Source organism: Sparus aurata, chromosome 5, assembly GCF_900880675.1.
Source record: "Sparus aurata chromosome 5, fSpaAur1.1, whole genome shotgun sequence".
NCBI classification, from domain to species: Eukaryota; Metazoa; Chordata; class Actinopteri; order Spariformes; family Sparidae; genus Sparus; species Sparus aurata.
In genome coordinates this window covers 32,045,664-32,060,397 of record NC_044191.1, presented here as the reverse complement: position 1 = coordinate 32,060,397, position 14,734 = coordinate 32,045,664, and the positions used below count along the sequence as shown (strand labels likewise).

The window sequence follows — 14,734 nt, the reverse complement described above, 5'->3', positions numbered from 1 at the left end:
CAGGCAACGAGGATGTGAAGCCAGTGACGACAGTTCACGTCTGTGTTTCGGCGTTAAAAGCGAGACACAATCTGAACTCTTTGAGACAATTTCCAGACAAAACAATGAGGCCATCTTCAGCCATGTTGGGGGCGAACAAAACAGGTATTTTAAGCTGAAACATGATCTTTTTCCCAACGCTAACCAAGTGGTTTGTGTGCCTAAACCTGAACATAAAGAAAGGTTGGTGTCATCTTTACCATCCGTGTTGTCTAGAAACAACATTTACACTTTACATTTGTGTTGAAAATGACAATTTTTTGGGTAAATGCAATTTCCTGGCTGTTTCCTTTACGATGTGAACTCGGAGTTCCTCGGAGGTGGTCGGAGCAGACGGAGGGTGTCGAGGATTCTGATCGATCGTGCATTGATTGAAGTTTTCTTGCTAAACCAGGTGAACCACATCCCAACTAACCCAACACACATTTACCCAAACTGTGATTTAAATTGAGTGGAAACGATCTTTATAAACAGCTTGGAACAGGGCAGGCACTTCGATGGGACAAACCGTCTGTCGATCACAAGCTTTGACTTTAACCGATCAGATCAACAGTAGGGGAGCGCCAACACCTGAACCACACCTGTAGCTGCCAGCAGTCGCTCAGAGGGCCCTGATTGGTTGAACCACAGTGTTCGGACGCAAGCCTGAAGCCCGGTACGATTGATTAACGAGATGACGTGAGAGAATCCGGCTGCCAGTAAAGGTTTGGTTGACTCCTATTGCATTAAACCTGGTCATGTGTTTCACTGTTTATATAAGTATTGATAAGAACACGACTCAGTCAACCGCACCGCGTTCCTCCGTCACAGCAGTTTGATCCCACAGTAGTTTCATAATCAACCTTCGTCAGCAGAGCGAGATGTTGACACAACTGTTCTCCCGCGTCACACAGCTTCTTCTGCTCCGCTGGACAGAGTAAGAGCAGCAGAACAGCGGAGTGCCGGGCGAGCCGAGCCGAGCCGAGCCAGAACCCCTCTAACCGAAGCACGCACGTTCAAGATCCCGTGTCAACGAGGAGCCACTCTGCTGGAGTGTCCTTAAGCAAGCAGCCGGCTCCTCCAGCTCCTTTTGTTCTGCTGCTCCCGTTGGATGAGAGGGAAAAAAAATGAAAAGAGCATTTTGTATTTATTTTCAAAGCACTGTAACAAATGAGCTCAGTCCGAAAAAATTACTTTGCCAGAGGCGCAGCCATTACATACAGCCGGGGCGGAATGAGATGGTGTCCGGCTGAGGCTGGTCTGCATTTGAAGTATTGATGAAATCTCACTTCCCGTTTCCTTTTTTTTTTTTTTTTAAACCCAGTGTGGTCTCGCAGAGTGATCCCACCCGACTGGATCTGCTTTCAGACGGAATAAACCGAGCACATGCCCTTTGAATACCAGCATACGCGAACCTTGAACCCTGCTCCCGTTGATCCGTTTGCATTTCTCAGCTCGCTGTCGACAGTTTTAACATTTTGGATTTCAGATGATTTTATATCCCTCAGAGCCGGATAAGTCTGCAGCATGTAAAGCCGGGCAAACAGGAGGATTAGGGGGGTTACTAAAGATGTTGTCTGGAACAAAGGTTGTGATCTTGCCCCACGGTACCACATGCTGGGATCACTTCAGACAATACAAAATCCTGCAACGACAAGCTGTTGTCTCAGCGTGAAGCACGGTTAACAGCAGGTATTCAGAGAGACAGTCAAGGATTTTAGGTTTTTTTTTGTTTGTTTTGTTTTTGCAGACACGTATTCAAAGATAACCGCTTGACACCGACAATGGATGTGATGATGTTCGTGCGTGAGAACAATCTGCTGTTCACCGTCTTCAAAGTGGAAAAGTACAGTAGAGTTGTCTGACGTTTTGAAGACGCCCACAATAGAAGTGCGACTTCCATCATTTGATTCGAGTCCTGATGGTAAAAGCACAGAATACCTGACATAAAATATAGGTAATAATACGTTTAATCCATTATATGATACCATCCTCCGCCAAGAAGGTTATGTTTTCACCTTTGTCCGGTTTTATTTATCGGTTGGTTGGTTTGTGAGCAGGATTACACAAAAACTACTGGACAGATTTCCTCAAGACTTGGATGGAGGACGGGTCTGGGCCCGGTAACAGGTCCCATTAACTTCTGGTGCAGATCGGGGGGAAGAAAAAAAGGAGACGGATCCAGGGGCATTGGCGGAGGTATGCTCTCCACTGGGCGCCATTCTAGAGGCCAACTCAAAGTTATAATGGCGCTAATCACAAAAACAGGGGAAAGAATGCAAATTGAATGGTGAGTGCACATGTGAAGAGGACGTTTGGTTCTTCCCCGGATGATTAATGTGTGGTGAAAACTGTAAAACTGCAGATATAACAAACATTTTGAGCCTCTTTGCTCACCACGCTGCAATTTTAGCTGACAGCTTTATGAGGAGAAATCAACCACAGGAACAGCAGCAGTTTCTTTTCTTTCTACATTTTTTTGCTCTGCTCCCACACTGCTGCAACCTAAACCTGTCAAACACTGTCTCGCTATTAGTACGCCGTCTATACTTCCTTCACCTCCTACACAGCGAGAGTACACAAGCGAAAGTATCTGACGCCCATGCTCGTCGAGTGGAAATTAACACCGACCGAAGCGAGAAGTTGGAAGGAAGTAGGTGATACAGATATCATCTGGAGTGCAACCGAGCGCCATCACAGGCCGCCACGTCTCTACTTTATTGTCTGTTAATAAAGAGACCGAAAGAACGGCACGAGAGCAGGCGGCTCGTCTGTCGCTCCCGCCGTTTTTGTTGCTACACAAGCCATTTAGCTGTTTTTTGATGAGCTGTGCAACACAATGCACGATCACGCAGGCCGGCGAGCTGGGTGCAGCGGTCTGAGTGCACCCATCTGAGGAGTATGAGGTGTGAGTGTGTGTGTGTGTGTGTGTGTGTGTGTGTAAGCATGCCTTGCAAAATGTGAACTGAACCGTGGGCTTCATCAGCATCACGCAAATCTGCCTGTAAAGGTCGGGCAGCACCAGAGGCCTGCTGTCAACATACCCTGTCCAATTAAACATGAACATCATTAGAGGCCTTGTTGCTCACGTGTCCTATTTATAGTCAACTGTTGTTGTTGTTGATGATGATGTCCGTCCTGCTGGTCCCATCAGATCTGTATGGAATGACAAATCAGCGAGTGAGTCAGCACGTTGGAGTCTGAGCTGCTGCTAAAGATGCTGATTGTACGTATTTAAGTCGCCGGATGACGGATGGTTCTCATATCTGATAGTTTCCTCTTTGTTATCTGTTTACTCGTTGATTTTGTTGGCCTGTTGTGTGTCTACGTGACATCGGCTGCATGTGAGTCCGTCTTGGGAGAGGATCCCTCCTCAGTGGTGTACGTGATGTTTTTTCCATTTTTGTTTTTTCCTCGCTTCAAGAGTTTGTTGTGGGAGTCTTTCGAGTCTCTAAAGACGGATCATAAAACCCACTGAGGCAAACTTTTGGGGCAATATAAATAAAACTGCCCTGACTCGATTTGAGGTCCTTAACTTGTTCCCTTCATGCCTTCTTGTTTTTTTTTAAAATACCACAGTTATTTTCTTTTTTTTTTTTAAAGCCTGTGAAAACGGACCTCCTGTGGGCGGCCCCCCCTCCCCCAGAACTGGCCGTGGGAGATCGCTGATTGCGTAATCTTGTTGTTTTAAATCGATCTTCTGAGAAGCAAGTAATCATTGGAAGTATTTTACGACATTCTGGAGAAATAAATCATGCAGGCACGGGAGAACTGGCAGATGAAAGTATCAAAAAACCTTCAGAAATGAGCATATTTGTTAAATCAAACAATGTCTCCTGGAGTGTTAATAAACAGTGTTTGGTTTGGTGTTTCTACATTCGGAATAGTTTTGGACGACATGTTTCATGATTTTTTAATTTCTTTATGACACAAATTCAATATTTTTATCACTTTTTGTGGTTTATTGACTAGTTTTAGAGGTATAAAGTATTTGAAGGTAGCAGAATGTGTCGGACTTACTGTAAAAAAAAGGACAAAATCTAGAAAAAGCCGACACTGAGAGCGCCTGTGTTGATGGTGTACTCACTCCTGAGCTGCTGATGGTTACCTGACAGTGTTAACGCTGCTGTTCTCAGTTTCCACATGACCCAGAAATCAGAAGGAAATTGAGAAAGGGTCACTTCTGCAAGGGCACGGAGGTGACATGGATGTGTGCACACAGGAGAGCAGCGTTGTGTGTCTGCATGTTTGTGTGTTTGTAGATGTAGAAATGGGTTCAAGTATCCGGGGAGTCAGAATTTCTGACAGCCGCCTCGTTGTGGGCTCGGAGGACGGGAGCGAGGCGTTCTGCAGCAGGATGAATAAAACATGACGAGCAGGCGGCAGCGTTTCACTGTTGCTCTGATGCAACATGGAAAACATCTCTGAAGCAATAAAAGGACGCAAGAGGCTGAGATACAGAAATCTCTGAAGTCAACAAGTCAAGGGGACAATAAGAGGCTCAAGTGTTTTACTAAACGAATGATTGAGTCCAGTATGGATGCGTTTTTATCACTCGTGCAGCAAAAAAACAGATTTTCCTCGTCCTTCCAGTGGCGTCTTGCCATGAATATACTTCTTATTTGCCCAGATTTTGAATTTCTCCCTCTGAAACTTAAAGAGACTCTTTCTCTGGTTAGAAAGAAGTTCCAAAGAAAAACTTCTCTGCGACCTCCGTGAATTTTCCAAAGTATCTGGGACAGTTTTTATGGAAAGTCTGCAGACGTCTCCAGCGCTGCGAATGCCACAAACAGATTTTTTTTTTTCTTTAGACAGAACTGAAATGATCTGGTTTATAGATCACAAAGAAATGGAAATAAGAGTTTAGTTCCTTCTGCTGTGACACTCAGTCGTAACACCTGAGCACTAAAACAAACTGTCAGGTTTTACACCACAGGATCCAGAAACATGACAGGCAGGAAAAACAAAAAACTTTACTGATCAGAAGCTGCATTCCATTAATCAGAAAGGCCGGATACAAAACAGGCAACAAAAAAAGAGAGAGGACACAAGAAACTAAAAGAAAAGACAGGGAAAAACACAAAGACAGGAAGTGAAAAGTAAAACGTGACACATGAGGATGAATCTACAAAATAAAACAGGAAAAACCTAAACTGAAAACCCAAATTATGACACAAACGAGCAGAAAAAGCAACACAACAATGCTTGAAATGTCCAGTTTCTGCTCCTCTACAGAAAGAACGGATCCTCAGCAGCCTCTCAGGGTTTTCTTTCGTGGAGAAATACTGCAGTCTGTGTTTTTGCCTCAACAGTTCAGACAGATCGTGTTTAAGTTGCCGCGGTTGACTGAAGAGAGAGACGGGGGGGCTGAACCGGGAGTCAGTGAAGCGCTGAGCGCGGCGCTCAAACTGAGTCATCCCGGCCCCCGAAGCAACCTGGGAAAGACATCTGCACCGTCACCGAGCGAGCGGAGGTGATGAGGGTTGACGAGGCGTGGCGACGGGCTCGTGGCTGACCAGGCGTGCTTCATTTACTGCATGTGATAGTTCCTAACGTCGCGGCCAAACCTGGGCAGCTCCACTGACAGATGGAGAATATTAACGCCGCCGCAAGAGGAGCTCGCGCGCGCTCGTGTGTGTGTGTGTGTGTGTGTGTGTGCTCTGCTTACCGCCAGCTTCAGAAAAGTAGCTGATAAGGGGATAGACTTAGGCGCTCATCCAGCTTGCTGCTGGAAATTAATAGAAGAACATGTAAAGGCTGAGTGTAAAAATAATAAGCTCTGACTTTAAGAGTGTATAAATAGCGCCGGCTCGGCAACTGTTGCACATCTTTCAGCAGAAAGTCCCAGCAGACACAAGAACCGAGCGCAGAGCTATCATGAGGATTTTTGATGCTATTTCCTGAAATTTCCGGAAATAAGCAAAAGTAGTTTATTGATAAAAAAGCTCCTGTGGCCGGTTGTGGTAAGAACAGAGGGATGCGCGTCTTGATTTTCCCGGCGAGTTCATTTCACAGCGACCTGACGAATGTCTCGAGCAAGTGTGAGAACCCAATTAGGGCCCAGCGTGTTTGAAAGGGGATCTGATGCGGCTGCTGACACTGATTGCGCCGTCTGACGGGCCCAGAGGGGACGCCGCCACCGCCACCGCCGCCGCTTCCTTCTGATTTCTTTATCGTGCTGCTGTCGGGGCTCCTGGTGCCGTACCGGAGCACAGTTACGACAGGGCTGATCAGAAATTCTCCTGACGCCTGTCTTAATTCTTCACAGCGTCGTCTGGGTGTGCACGGATGTGTTTTCACAGATCCACCAACACGGCTTCAAGTGATGCTCTCGAAGCTGAGAAAACACCGCAAGACTTTGTGCTAATGTGGAACTAATATCCATCTGATGGAACCCTAACAGGGCTTACGAAACACTTCTTCATATGTTTGCTGTTGTCATTATAATCAGCGGAAAACTGATCATGACTTCTCGTATTTATTCCATCGTTATTCAGCGTCACGTAGGCGTATGAATGGTGCTTTAGACGGAGGCAGCAGAGATAAATGCCTCTCGGGAGTCGACACACAGGCAGCACTCAGACCATTTTATCCTCCAGCTCCCTAAAAGTGGAGTCGGTAAACTATATTTCTCTATTTAAAGGCTCGGCTGTTGCCGGGTTGGACCTCTGTAAACGCAGCAGCTTTAGAAAAACAGAGACCTGCACTTCAACTCCGACAGAGGCCTTTCTGTGAGGCAGGGATCGGGTTGAAAACAGGACAAGGGGGTCTGCTACTCGAGGTGAGCGATTACAGTGGCGATGTGCTAATCTCAAACACTGGCACCGTCTCAAGGTCGGCCGCGGACCACGGAGAATGTGACTCTTATATCCCCTGTTCTCTCCTTATCGCCGGCTCCCTCGTCTTTCTGTTTCATTTTCCCAGTTTCTCTCTCTTCAGTTTTCCTCCCCTCACACACACACACACACACACCATGTCAAGCCTTCCGTCTCCCCCGAGCTGTTAGTGTTGGACCTTTTTACACGGCCGTGAGTCAGGAGGGCAAACAGACACTTCGGGTCAGACTGAAGGGAGCCAGAGCTGATGCCACATCTGAAACCACCGGAAAACTCTGTGTTGAGTTGTGATAATCGGCGTTTGGGGAGAAACTCTTGGAAAAAAAATACAGGTTTTTTTTCAATGAATTGCTTTAGTTCAGAAATAAAGACGATGCGGTTTGTTTACGTGTTAACAAATAGATTATTTAATGATTAATGAATCAACGATGACTGAAGTTTCATGCAAGCAAAGCGATCAAGATTCAGCCAAAGATGAAATATGACTGCCTTATCTTCCTCTCAGGTTTAAACATACAATATTCGACCTCCGCGGCTCAAAAGCTCTCCATCAAAACTAAGCCAAAGATATTTGACAGCTGCTCCAAGCTAGCCTATTAGTCGAAAGCAGAGTTGGACTTACTGGAGGAACAAACACCCGACTCTGCTCTGACAGGAAGACATTTACTGACGGGAGGAGAGCCAAGAGATTACTTTTTAACTTTTGGGATCGAAAAGTGGTTTTTATACTCAATCCCAGTGATGTGCACAAGGGGGGGGGCAGGGGGGGCAGTTGCGCGCTAAAGTGCCCTCCTGAGAGCCAAAATGCACGCTAAAGTGCCCTCCTGAGAGCCAAAAAAGCGTGCCAAAGTGCCCTCTGTGTTGGCAAAACACACTAAACTGCCCCCTTGGCTGGTTAGAACATGATAAACTGCCCTCTTGGGAGCCAAAACACGCGCTAAAGTGCCCTCTTGGGAGCCAAAACACGCGCTAAAGTGCCCTCTTGGGAGCCAAAACGCACGCTAAATTGCCCTTCTTTTCGCCCCTGCCCTTCAAAAAGTCTGCGCACGCCACTGCTCAATCCTCTTCATCAACCTGACTGCAGCAGCAGCGACCTGCAGAGGTGACCTCCGTTGTCGGATGTTTTTGTTCTGTACTGTCGACTGCTGAGCTTGAGACGGGAAATGTACGTTACGTTTAATGACCGTAACGTTACGTAGAGGAGAGAAAAGAGAGAGAACCAGAGTGAGTGAGGGCTGCTAGACTTGTGGATTCGAGTATAATTGTTGGAAACATTTGGAATAATCAAAGCACGCAACTCAAGAAAATACATAACAAAAGTCTAGTTGACATTTTACTAAACGTGTCGTTAATATATATCTTTAATTTCAGTGAGGTATGAGAGCCTTATGTCTTAAATGTAGTCCGTGATCTGATTACCCCCGATATAAGACACAGACGGGGGGGGGAGAAAAAGTCAGGAGAAAACACAGATTTAAGACATCAGATAGCCACATATCATGTGCACTGTAACACTTACCGTCTTCTCACCCAATTAAAAAACGATGCAATAATTATCTTATCTGACGACTCTGCTAATTAGTTTTAGTCTCCTTGTGTCGAAGAAAAAAAAAAAAAAAAAACACCCTCGGCACGACCTCACATTTGCATTCCGGCAAGTTAGGAGATGCAACACACACACACACACACACACACACACACACACACACACACACACACACAATATCACACCATCTCATATTAGCTTTGGTTGGATTAAACAACATCCTCATCCTCAGCAGGGCGTCTGTCTCCGTCTGAGAGAAAAGCCTCACCAGCAGGTCTGAGTTCAAAAATATAATTGGCTACTTAGCTTTTTTTCTACCGTCGTTAATAAAACAGCATGTGAGCAGTCTGACGAGTTATTTTAATAATGCTCATTAGGATGCGAAAAACCCAAGAACAATAAATCAAAAAAAACACACACGGCACCAGCAGTTTAGAGTTGATTAAGATCTTTCGGTTTCGGGTGACTTTTTGAACGATCAGACGTGAAGCGGGTCAAATCTTTTTGCTCCTCCTGTCAAACGAACACAACAGGAGGGTTGAGTACGATATTCCTTTTTTCTCTTTGTTTATTGGTTTGAGTCGAGTGGCAGACCTGAAGAAGAAGCACGACCAACAGACTTAAAGTGGCTCTGTGTGACAATCTGCAGGAATACACGTGCACTTCTATTAATCACGTTTTTATTCGCCGTGTGTGAGCGGATTGCAACGCGACGTGAGATGAAGGAAACCTTCCCGATCTCATCGTGATTCGTTCGAGTTGTTTAATGCGGCCTGATTTCTTTATGCACCCTCTCCAGCCACAGTCGCTTACATCAGCTCAGTAATGGAGTCCGCTAACACAAACAAACGACCGGCTTCCACAGAGCCTCTTGTTTTTCAGTTTCCCAGCTTCGTCCGGCGATTTTTCCTCGCCACCTGTCTCGGCAGTGATTATCTGGACACGTCTTACGGACGAGGTCCGGTGTTGGGAATAATCCTCCTATAAGCTGAAAATCTGGCTGTGATTTACGTGAAGAGAGGCCGGCCCACTCCTCGGAGCCGTGGGACTGGAACGCGGTTTAACTGAATCTTCTTCCCCTGTTTTCAGGAAAAAGGAAGAGAAGCTAGTCCGACAGATAACAAATTGGGTTTTCAAACCCCACCTACAGAATTTGGAGCTACTTGGCGTGAAAACAAACACTCTGCGCTGGAGCATCGGATCCTGTGAACAGCCTGAAACTTTCAGCACGTCACTTACGATGACAGCGCGGTACTTAACGCCAGGCTATTTCTGTAGGAGCTCTAATGAGGATCTTGACTTCCGGTCTCGCTGCTGATATTTCAGGCGCAGGTTCACCAGCGGGCCTACACGCCACGCCGTTGTTATTCAACTCTTATGTCTCACACAAGCATGCACGCTGTAATTCCCGTCAGTTCCTCCGGCCGGCCACTGGATTTGATCCACGGCACGTCCCTGAGAGGTCGCCATGGGGATGAAGAGATAAGCCCCGGAGGAATTCAAAGCCTTCTCGTTCTGCTGCCGGCCGGCCGCCCGGTCGCTGCACAAAGGACTTCATATCTGAGCCACTTTCGAGTTTCTCCTCTGCGGCTGCGTGGGGAAGAAAACTCAACACCAGCTTTCACAAAGAAACCCTCTCTCTCTCTCTCTTTTTCTCTCTCTTCGAGGATTCACTCCTGACGGTGCAATCATAACGGCTGGTGCTTCATTTGAATTCCAGAGGGGCAAAACGCCGCGACTCTGATTAGCTGATAATTCCCTGAATCAACAGCAGCGGCGGGGAGCAGCGCCCTGTCACCCTCCAGTGTACCAACATGAATTTCAGTTGTTGCCATAGTTCTCTGACGTCTGTTGGCTTCGGCCTCGGGGGGGAGAACCGAGCTCAGCCGCTGTTCGCAACAATAACAATCTGTGTGAGTTTTATTCTTTAAACGAGCGTCCGCGGCTTTTTCTCTTCCGCCACATGCAGCCTGACGTGATGTAAACTCTCATCGCCAGAGGGGTGAATCCGAGCGGGGGGGGGGGGGGGGGGGGGGGGGTGGAGGACGGCGGGGCTGTGATTATATTTTGAGTGTACAGTTCTGTTCAGGGTATCGATCAGTTCTGCTCGCTCTAGATTCAGAACTGAGTGCTCCCGCTGTCATAACAAAAGGTTTGTCACGCTCCGGGTTCTTTTTTTTTCTTTTTTTTTTTTTTATTTACTGTCATGCCTTTCAGTGCTGAATCAGCAGCAGCAGCAGCAGCAGCAGTGTGAGGAATTAGTGCCGTTCATGAATTGATTTTAACAACGCCGTGATCAATCTTAACAACCATTACCGCCGTTCTTCTCCTATTTTAACACTTCGCACCGAGCCGCTGGTTCAATACATCGATCGACCGGTACATGGAGGTCAATCGGAAACAATGAGAGGGCGCGAGGAGGAGGATGATTTGTATCATATCATACATTTCAACATAAGGAGTTACAGGCAGTGATAAACTTGCACACTGAAGAATGAATATTGTATCGTTTATTTTCACGAGCGATTGTTCTGCTTCTGTTCTGCATACATCTCTTTAAATAAAATGAAAGAAAATGGTGAAAAACACACTCAGAGAGCGTGTTGACATGTTCATGTACGTGAATTTGTCGAGGATACAACCCAGGCTTGAACTTGTGTTGTTCGGATTACGATACCAGAGTCAAAAATCCTTCCTTTGGCATTTGTAACTGCGAGCATTTTAGTCAATGCACCTGATGTTTCTGGGCTTCCCTCTTCAAAGGTGTCGACGTGTAGTTCGATAATAAAGGAGACTGCGGAGGCAAGGCCGGGTGGAAAATAGAGCGATCTTTATTTAAACAAAATCTAATGCCTTGAGTCCGGGATCAGAAGCGGCCGCATTCTGATATTTATCAAATCTGTGGACAAAACAATGCCAAAATGTTTGTCCTCTGCTCCATCAAAATCTCTGCTCTTACGAGATTTTCCAAATGCCACCCCCTGTTCCTTCTGTCAGGGCCTTTTTTAAGAGTCACTGCTCAAAGTCACCCACTTCTTCTGATTGGTTCCCTGGCCAAATTACTTAACAGAAGAAAAAGGAGTTTGATCTGTGCCTAGTCATCTCATATCATTTGGCATGCAGGTCAAGCTTAGCTAAGCACTTAATCATCTGTTACCTTTGACCCCTTACAGTTGGAAGCTACCTCCTGGACTTCTATTCACACAATGAAAATCAATTGGTCATGATTGAATTCAAACTAAGTGGGTCAGTCATGATTGAATCTAACTCAGAATGTGTTGTCCTCCAGACACCTCACACCAATAACTGAAACAGGAGCGTGCTACTTTCCAGTAGCGCTGCACAATCCACCTGTCAGTCGCCATGTTTCCATAAAATGTCAAGTGAATTTTAAGCAAACTTTTGAAAGTTCGCAAAAAATCAAAATGCCTTTCCATGAACAGTTTTGAACGAATTAACCGGGCTACTTTTGTCAGAGGAGGATGAATGCTACGTGGCTACTGAAGTAAACAAACGAGAGGCAAGACAAACTGGAGAGAGGCCTTCAGGGTTTACTGTCGATGGAGCAAGTTATAATTGGTCTTGCGTGCACCGGCCGTGTCGCATGCTCTCCAAGAAGACAAAGAAATACAATGATTGTAATGCAGACGGCAGAAACAGCTGATCAGTCATGAGAGCTGAGCGTTCGCTACGTCCGAGTTTATCAGCAAATCTGTTTCCATGAACTCTGATTCGCAAAAGACAAATAAAACAACCGACTTCAGTTGAGCTGAAACGCGTCACGCTACAAAGCCAAACTCTCACAGTTCTCACATGACTGATCCACCAAAAACATCTGCAATTAGTCCGATATGGTTCAAGGAGTTCTTGGACACGCTGGGGGTTTGTTGCTTGAGGGTGACATGCGAGGCTCCGCGTGCACAGAGACCCGCAGACCGCAATCAATCCTGATCCAGTTATCAAATAAAGCCGGGCCTCCCCTCAGCTGTCTGGTTCGCTCCCCTACGAAAATCATCTAAATCATTCCATAACCATTAATTCTTTTCCAAACGGAGCTGCTCCGGTTATCCAGAGAGAAAACACAGTCGTTCTTCATATTGAAATATATCCCAGATGTCGGTTGTTTCCAGTGGCGTGCAGCTTTCCTCCCCAGCAGCATCCAGCGCAACTCAACAGATTCTTCTGACAGCACAAGTCGCCAAATATCCATCAACGGAAAGCTTCTGTTTGGTTTTTTTTTTTGCCTCTAAGCACAAAACAGCAAACTTACATCTCAAGATAAAAGAAAAGACGTTGTAAAGAATCCATGTTCACGATTCAAAGGGTTGCAAACACAACGCTACAGTACACATCATCATCACAGCTGCTAGAAAATTATAATATATATACAGTATATTTTACTTTAACACGCTGGTGCTGGATTGGTTCTATGTAACGGAGGCGATATTGGGGAGTTAAAACATTCAGATTTTTTTGCAGCGATCCCTTAAAATGTGGTTATCGTCGTCTCGTGATGGCACTGAAGCAGTAAATGTCACAGGTAATAGAAAACAACAGATCTGTCTGCCAAAATAATCAGCTGTTCATCTGTCAAGCGATAAATAAAGATCAGGTATCAGGATGGATCTCTCTCTAAAAACCCAAAGATATTTAAGCAGAAAGAAGAAAATCAAACAACTCTGAGATTATCTGGACTCCTGGTTCAACCCAAATCACAAATAAACGATCTGGGAGTTACAAAATGAGTTTCCCTGAACTCAAAGAAGCAAATGAGGTGGAGGAAATGCAGCTTAGCTTCTGGATCTGGTTTGCAGCTCTGGTTAAAAATTAGCAGGACGGCTCTAATGACTTCACACTTTGAGGAGGAGGAGGAGGAGGGGGGATGATTCAGTCTGTGGACCACCAGGCGTCCACCTGGTTACACACTAATGCATCTTTTTTTTTTTTTTTTTTTTTTTTACTGCTCACTGAACATTACAGTGTGCCGAGCAGAGAGCTGCTGGCTGCTGGGACACCTTCCACATCTGTCACAGCACGCAAACACTGCAGAGAAACATTAACCACTGAGCAAATCACTTCGAGAAATAAACAGGATTTCGCTGCAGAGGAGACTTTTATCACCTGAGGCTGAGTGTTATAAAAGAAAAAACAAATGGCCTTCACACAGATGAGACTCCGTGCAGCCGGTGGTCCACACTCTGAATTTTGGATCCAGAACAGTAAAAAAAAAAAACACTGTGATAAAATCTGGAAAAAACTGATTTCTGGGTTTGTGGTTTGTGAGTTTCTCCTGCAGCACAAATACAACCAGACTGACTCAGATCAGATGTAGGGGAGGTGTTTGACTCCCAGCTTACCTCGAGAAGCCTCCAGCAGACGGTTTGATGTTGCAGTTTTCACAGGACGAAAGTCAGCAGAGGATGGTGGATCATCACAGTCTCATCTCCAAACCGATCGTTCAACCAAACCTGATCAGCGGCAGCAGCAGCAGCAGCAGCAGCGTGCTCTCCGATCAGCTGTTGTGCAGTTGATCAGTCTGATTAGCCCGTTCAATAATCTACAGCGCGGATAAAACCGCTACGCACTTCTGTCTTTGGAGGCGTTAATGTCAGCGTCCCTGCGGGCTCTCCGGTCCACATCACGCAGTCCCCCCTCTTCTTCTTCGTCTCCTCCCTCCTCCGCAGCTCCTCTCAGCGCCCTCAGCTCGCAGCAGCGGTGGTGGATGTGTGATGCGGGCGTTTGGGTCGACCTGTCGGTTTTCTGTCCGACGTGAGAGAGAAGGAGGCTTTTCTGCTCGACGCTGCGGAGAGGCAGCGCCGCACCGTGCGCCCTGCGCCGCCACACGGGCCAACAGCACTGCCTGCTGTACTTAAAGGGACACAGCAGAGCTCCGGGAGGCGCAGTGCTGCCCTGCCGCAACTGTGCGCTCTGCTGCGGGGGCCACACTGCTGCTGCTGCTGCTGCTGCTGACAGGCAGTGTGGCTGCTGGATGTCCAAACACTCAAAGACTGTTGATTTTAATAAGAAAATCTGAGTCTAATCAGCAGCTGCTGACAGGAAGGAAATGCAAAGTGGTAATGAAAGGAGCTCCACTGCAGCCATGATATAAGTGATAATGATAATTACTGCATCATGAAGCGCCTCATCAGACATGAATACAAACAGTAAACATGTGCAGTCATCCCTCTGTAACAGCAGTGAAGACAGATCCCTAACTTAGCAGAAAAAACGACCCACCTTCATCACCGTCCTGTTACAAACGATCCAATCCAACGTTTCCAATCCAAAGAACATTAAAATCCAGAATGATTAAAAGCTAAATAAATAACTGAAC

The 14,734-nt window shown here is 46.2% G+C and overlaps 1 protein-coding gene across 1 annotated transcript in view; it reads right to left on the bottom strand.

The window, feature by feature from the left end:
- Positions 1-14,366, bottom strand: part of wscd2 (WSC domain containing 2) — a 42,284-nt gene extending 27,918 nt beyond the window's left edge. Inside the window, exon 1 of the mRNA XM_030417755.1 lies at positions 13,758-14,366. The gene's annotated coding sequence lies outside the window, so the exon portion shown is untranslated. The remainder of the gene's footprint in view (positions 1-13,757) is intronic.
- Between the last annotated feature and the right edge of the window lie 368 nt (positions 14,367-14,734).